At 33.5% G+C, this 7,603-nt stretch overlaps 1 long non-coding RNA gene across 1 annotated transcript; it reads left to right on the top strand.

Moving 5' to 3' along the window:
* The first annotated feature begins 2,653 nt into the window (after positions 1–2,653).
* Positions 2,654–7,316, top strand: LOC143077612 (uncharacterized). The gene is made up of 4 exons (XR_012978953.1): positions 2,654–2,780; positions 4,608–4,669; positions 5,644–5,713; positions 6,921–7,316. It is a non-coding gene; the product is annotated as an uncharacterized LOC143077612 (long non-coding RNA).
* Positions 7,317–7,603: the final 287 nt, after the last annotated feature.

Raw genomic sequence — 7,603 nt, 5'->3', positions numbered from 1 at the left:
AAAGTCTTGAACATTAAAACAAAGAATTAGAAAAACAATACTGCTAACGTTAAGTGTTTGGCTCAGTAAAGCTGTCATTGTGAAACACAGTTTAATATATATAGAAGTCTATGTCAATATGAAACACTGTCAAACATTCATACATAATATTCACACTGATCTGTGTCCACACTTGTTTATATATGAAATAATTATAAGGCGCATATGTCGCATTAGGTTTGTTTCGTAGATGCTTTAAGCAATGGTTAAAAAATTTGTTGTTCGCAATGATTGCTGTCTGACAGGATTTACACCTGTGAGATCATGTACATTGAACATTCAATCTTAATTGATAGGAAATACAAGCCCTGGAATATCGTATCAAGTGGGAGATATCTACTCCGTATGCAGGCGCTGCTAGAATGTTGCTACATAGAAATGGAAAGTTCACAGTTGAGAAGCTGAAATCATCTCTTTTGTCGTAAAGGTTTGTTTTCAAGCGACCCTCATTGTCATTTTCTAGATGTAAGTCAAGATATGAGGCAGACTTAACTGTGTCTATTGTATCCTTTATCTCTAGTTCGATGGGAAAGATGATAAGCAAGCCAATAATAAGATCCATCAAGCTAGCGAACAATAAGCCAGCAAACAATAAGATGCAGCAAGCTAGCAAACAATAAGAAAACATGCCAACCTAATCATGCATAAAAAAATTGAAGACCTGCGATAACACAAAACGTCCTTTGAAAATGACAATCATTTCCAGTGAGTAGGAAGACTAAATGCAATTTCATTTTAACACAGATATTAGTTATTCGTGTATCTAATGCAACGTTTCATTAAGCCGGACATCTAAAATTCCTTTAATCTAATCTTTTCTGTTTTTAGTGTTCTCTGATTAGACAAGGCTTTGCTGAAAAAAAGTTCTTCGACTGATCACAATGTCTTATATTAATAATGATAGGTAAATTTTGGGTCAAAACCGTACTTAAATAATCATGATCAAACCTAGTAATCTTTAATAAAGAACGTGTACGTGTACTTAGTTTAAAGTCGATTTGACTAACTTTACACTTTTGCATAATCTAGCTCCCGTTACTTTAAAACCTTCATTCCTAATATTTCCTAATTTTGTTATAATCATAAATTAAAGGAGGTACGGACAGTGGCGCAGGAGTAGACTTAAATGTGTTTTGTGTTGGGGGTGGGGGGTGCAAACATATGCAATATTTTTGTTTCTAAACTAGTGGATGGAAAAGAGAGAGAGGCAGAAACAAGAAATGCATAACACACTTCTTGAATTGCCAAGAGGGCTGCTACTGTTTACACTTATTTTTCATCTTTTTCACGTTATACTAGTATTTAAAAATATATACTACATAAAAGAGGAGAATTGAAATAAATACTTTAGACTATATATTCTCAATTAAAACACCGCCTCCATTGTCTCGTGGTAGCGTGTAATGCAGGAGGCCGTTGGTTTGAACCCTGACCGTGTCAAACCAAAGACTTTATAATTGATATTTACTGCTTCTCCACTAAGCAGGTGGTATTAAGGAGTAAGAACAAAGACTGTTCGGCTCGGAGTCAAATAATGTGTTTGGGTAAGGTGGTAGTAATGTCGTCCTGCGGACAGTTACTTTGTAAACTAGCACGTTAAACATCCGGCTATGGGTGTCGGTCTAGTACAAATCAGGGTTAATATTCAATTCCATTAGCATGTTCTCGTCCTGAATGCATATTAATTTGCCGGATCCAGGTGGGCCCACCCCTTTTCGTAAAAAAAATGGAATCACTGAAGCATGACTGGACCCCCTTTCTAGGTCAGTCAGCGCCCCCCCCTTAACCCCCCACCCCACCCCCCCCCCCCCTTTTATGAAAAGTTCTAGATTCGCCAATTAGACGCATGCTGATTATGAGTGGTACAAATCAGGTGTATATTTTTTAAGGAACGAAAGAACGAATTAATTGATTGGAAAACAAACCAATAAATAATGTTTTTGTATTATTATTTTTTGCAGTACATGAACTTTTCTTTCAAAACTTCGGATTAAGTAAGTAAAACTTTATTTTGATTCGGGATATTGACAAACAGTAAAAACATAAGCTTTAAATGAGCTTTTCACCGAATATAAAAACATATGCATTAGCAAATAAAACAAGGCATGCAGCATGCAAAATAAATAATAAAAAGCAGCAACAAAAATTATTTTTCGGATTCATTAAGAATAACAGTCATACCACGGCATCAATTTGTTTTTTGTGGAATTCGGGCTGCTACTTTAGCATTCTTTGTAATGTTTGCTAACTTTTGTTTGTCTTTTAAATCATTTTTCTTTTTGTTCATGGTATTGTCTGTTATAATCGACTTATGATTTTCGAGTGTTCAATTTTTATTGGCGGATGAATAGGGGGTCCGTGGAATGGATTCCCTATTTTCTAATTGTCTGAATCGATTTTGATATCTTCTGCAAATTACTGGTAGGTGAATTTTCCGCGGATAAAAACTTTTTTGCAGTACTACACAAAATTTACAATACTAACTTGACACACGTAAAACCTAAATGTGTGCGTTGCAATATATAACAAGATAAAAGATTTGTCAGCGCCTGTATGGTAAAGGTCACGGTAGCGTGACGTCATAATAGAAGAAACGTTGTCAAAGTGACGGCACCTCCTATTCCTCACTACACAGTTTCATCTGTCGCAGTAAGGATTGATTATAAAAGAAGCAAACATATATTAGATTATTTCAATCCGTGTATACGTAAAGTTGTGGAAGAAAGAATGAAAAAGGATCGGTAAGCATAGTTTAAATTAATTTATGCTAATTTTAATAATGTATGTATATTAAAGAAAAAGAGAACTATACCTAATGTTTCATAATATTACTTTATTACTATTATTAATAGTGTAAGTAGAACCACATGCAGCCTTACAAGAACGCGAATTAAATAACAGCACCGAAAGGATGCTCCTCCAGTTAAAAGAAAAAGAAAAAAGAAAATCAGCGCTTTAAACTTTGACTGCAACTAAATCAAAGTGAAAAATGTAGATAGCAAGATAATATAATAAGAATAGTATAAAAAAAAAAATATGCTACTACTACTGGGTCTACATATAATGACGAGACTAGTTTTTTTATGATTTGACCAGAAACAAGTAAAACAAATTGTCGGTTATTTAAAAAACTGATGTCAAAAGTAAACAAGTTATTTGCTTCATTATAAAACTGTGCGGTAGTTTTATGAAAACATAATGGTAAATATAATGACTAATTAGCAAAATAGTCTTGTATTTATATCTTGAATTATTGGTCAACTTGATAACATGTCTATATTTGTCTAGCAAACAGTCTCTTTTGATCCCAAACTAAAATATAAACGCAATATGTAATACCTTTAGATAGTTTAGTTTATTAAAGAAAACTCAGCCGCAGAAGACTGCGTAACAGGAGCATATTATACACAATATAAATTACAACATAGTTCATAATATATACAGTATACATAGTTCATAATACATACAGTATGCATAGTTCATAATACATACAGTATACATAGTTCATAATACCTACAGAATAAATAGTTCATAATACATACAGTATACATAGTTCATGATGCATACAGTATACATTTTTAAATTATACATCTTCAGAGATAAATCTTTGTTTATTGCAATTTTAAATCAGACAAGCATCCTTTCTACCTTTTGAATAAAAACAGACAGCTTAGACAGCACATTATTATCACAATATTTAAGCATGCCCAGTACCTTTTTAACATTTGGATATTCTAAATAATATGGAGGTATAAACTTTCCCCTTAAATATTTAACTTCACAATTTGTACATATATATATATATATAGTGGTACACATCCCCAAGACCAGCTTTACAAAGTGGACAAATTCTCTCATTTCGTGGTACATTTCTCCATCTTCCTGTTTCAATGGGAAACTTTGTATTACGTACCCTTAATTTACATATATTTACTCTATGACCCCGCCTTAATTTTAACAGATATATGGTTCTAAGCAAAACTCTTCTTTAAAGTGGAGAACCATTTTTTAATAAACTGGTCCTGGAGACGCTGCCGTACATTAATTTTAATATGATTATAATCAACTTGCTCCGGAATATTATATATTTCACAAAAGCCACAGTCATTAAAAACAGGTTTTACATAGTTAAACCATTTGAAATTATAACCTTCATGCTCATGGATGTACCAAAGTAACTTAAATACAGGTTATCCGATAATTTTAATCACTTGTTGAAAGCTTGTGCCAAAAACATGCCATTTTTAAGTTGATCTGCAGTTCAAGTGGAAATCTTCCAAGTTCTCCATGCACCATAAAATTTTTTCAGTATTATTTTTATTTTCAAACCCTCATATTTCCGAGGAATATGTCAAAATAGGAACCACCAATGCATCAAATAATTTTAACTGTAAATCAATCGGGAGTGAGATATTTTGTATCTTCTTGTAAAGAGCATAAAGTACCACAGATATATACCTCCATAATACAACACATCATTGTTTTATACGGTTTTATTCAAGTAATGATTCCTTACCATTTTAAGCTGAGGAAATACGAAAACAAAAACTTTTTTTTCTCTTTTGCAGTGATAAAGTCGAAAATATGGCACATACAAAGCAGGCTGTGCACAAGAAGTCGACAGAAAGAAGTAAGTTTAAGGAGCCACTTCATCGCGCGTTATTCCTTCGTCGGTTTGTTTGCTCACCCGATGGACTAATTGTTTTAATTGAGAGCTTGATTAGAACGGGACTCCTATGCCTTTTTTATGTTTTTTTTTTTTTTTATTTCGGTGTAGTAGTTTAAATCTGACTTTCCCGAAAACGGTAACAAAAATTCATTTCGTCAGAATTGTTTTGCTGGGGAAAGGTCCACAATTTTTCGATAGATAGGTATATAAACTTGGAAATAAGGTAATGATTGATGGAGCGGCTTTACCAGACGTTCCGTGTGTATAGTTCAGATTCTACATATAATCTCTTTGGTTCGATCAGTGTGCAGTTTCTACCCCCCCCCCCCCCCCCCACACACACACACACACAAACCGGCCAAATAAAATGTCTGCAACAATGTAAGGATCATAAACACATTTTCTAGGCATAAGTGACATGCAACTTCTGATAAACGTATTATCTCACTTCATTCGTTGATGTATAAAATCGATACCGAAATACAGCGGCAAGTATTACAGTATGGCACAGCATGGTTTCATCCCTCTTTCTTTAACCTCCAGTGGTCCGGGGTTTGGAACCCCATTTTGTTTGACGACCAATGCCTTTGAATAGGGTTCCAACCACCCTTTTTTTGTCAATCCCCCACTGATATGCCTGTGCTATGTCTAGAACCTAGCCATATGCAATGCTCAGTTATATTTCATGTTTTTGTCCTTTCGGTAAAGTGTTGATGACGGTTCTAAAATAGTGTATCTTTTTAGTGAACAACTTTTCTTAACTCGGCATTGTACAGATATATTTTAACCTGTATATTGACTTCTATATGTCTTTTCTTTCTTCATTTACTAGTACTAGTATTCTTTATGGTGCTATTTCATCATTTTATTAACATATATTTCCAACTCATTAATACCACATCATTAACTAATACAAATCTTTGTGTATTTTGTAGTCGGATCAAGAAGCCAGAAATTCAAGATAGAGTATGATACAGTGGAAAATGTGGACAGGAATGGAAATGAGTAAGTTTTCTCTAGTTTTTCTCTGTACAAATATAGAATATGAGACCATATCAAATTCAATTCTCTGTAAAAAAAAAAAAAAAAAAAGTCCCAAAACCATAAAGTACAGCAAAACATACCGTATAATAATTACCTTGCCGTATCCTTACGACAATGGTATATCTTCGACAAAATAAAACCTCCCAAACCGGATATGAAATTTCAAACTTAATGAAATTTACAAAAACTTAGTCATATGAAACGAGTGACTGGTGAAAAATAATGTTTATTCAATTCTTGAACCAAATCATGTATTGATCATAAACTTGGTCTGCTGTGCACGATTTTATCATTTTTTACGCAAACATATCGTTTAATCGTCAATTTTTTTTTCTCTCTGTCTGTTATGATGTGAAAATATGGTGGCTATCGTGTTTTGAAATTTACGGATTGTCTCCTTATAGTAAACAATCAACAAAGAATCATGGATATTGAGCACGTGTATAACATGTACAATCAGACAATATATTATTTCAATGAGAGAACCATGCGTATTGCGATCACCGGATTTTTACGAGACGAGTCACGCTGAGGTCACTTTGCATACGGAAAATATGTCGGCTTATTGCTTCCTGGAAGTAAGCAATTAAAAAAAAGTAAACTTTATCTAAATGTGGACAAATCAAAGAGTTTCCTTCAGAAAAAAAGTATATATACATAAGTTTCATAATGAAAACTATCCATTTAGTTATAAAAACACATGCATCATTTTTTTTTTAATTTGAGGTTTCATATGACTTTAAGCAAGAGACAATGATACAGACAAAAGAATCAGACAAACGAACAATGCCGTAGAGTACATATTGATAGATGTCAAATAACTTAATTATAGAAATATAAGAAAATCGGAAAAGCCTGGTAATAATGGTATACTACATTGTAATTCGACATGAAGTCATGTTACACAGGGTAACATATTAGATTATCCTCTTAAAATTATACATGGTTTTGCATTCGTATTCGTATTGTCACCCCTTCAGGGTCATAAATTAGGAATGGCCATACTTTATGTTTTAAAGGGTTAGTAAATGTAGCCACTACTTTCTGGTTTTGTGATAAGAGTCCAGTTCTACTATACAACTGATTTCTGTGCTAAAATGACGCAATGTACTAGTATCATGTAGCGAGTCGCTATAAATTACATTAAGAACAAAAATAACTGTTTCAGATTGTTTGCCAACTGGAAGTGCTTAATTCAAGAAAAAGAGGAAGCAATCCAAACAACCTCAACCAAACTACAAAACATGCAACCAAACAAACTTTCCGAGAATAGGCTTAGACAAGAAATAGAACAATGGATCGATTTTAAAAAGGCTGACAGACACGTCATGAAGCGATGCATGCACAATCTACAAACTTCTATGAAAGATAAGCTGCATTACTTAAGGAAACAGAAACACTTTCTTCTTGATAAACAGAAAACCCTGAAAAATGTTTACAAAACAATTGAAAAGAGCAACCGCTCAAGAATTCCAAATCCTTTTCTACAATTTATTCTTGACGTCAAACGCGAACATTACCAATTTTTTAACGAGGAACTTCTGATTTCATCCAATGGTAGCTTAAATTATTTTAGGTGTTTTTTGAGATACAGCTCTTCAACGGTTTCGGTACTTATACATCTTCGGATTTCAAATGTTTGGCTTTGAGCGTTCCTGATGAAGGTAAATCCAGAAAAGCGCTTCGGACGCAAGAAATTAATAACGTGTTGTTTTCAATATTAAAATACGAGGTAAAGTCGTCCTCTACTCCAGTAAAACTACCACTACTGCTACCAAACAAGAAGATGAAATACGTGGAAGATTCGAACTCCGAGTCTCTAAAACGCCAACCATTGTTACCAAACAAGAA

This window comes from Mytilus galloprovincialis, chromosome 1, assembly GCF_965363235.1.
Source record: "Mytilus galloprovincialis chromosome 1, xbMytGall1.hap1.1, whole genome shotgun sequence".
Classification (NCBI taxonomy): Eukaryota; Metazoa; Mollusca; class Bivalvia; order Mytilida; family Mytilidae; genus Mytilus; species Mytilus galloprovincialis.
This window is presented reverse-complemented; position numbering and strand designations above follow the sequence as displayed.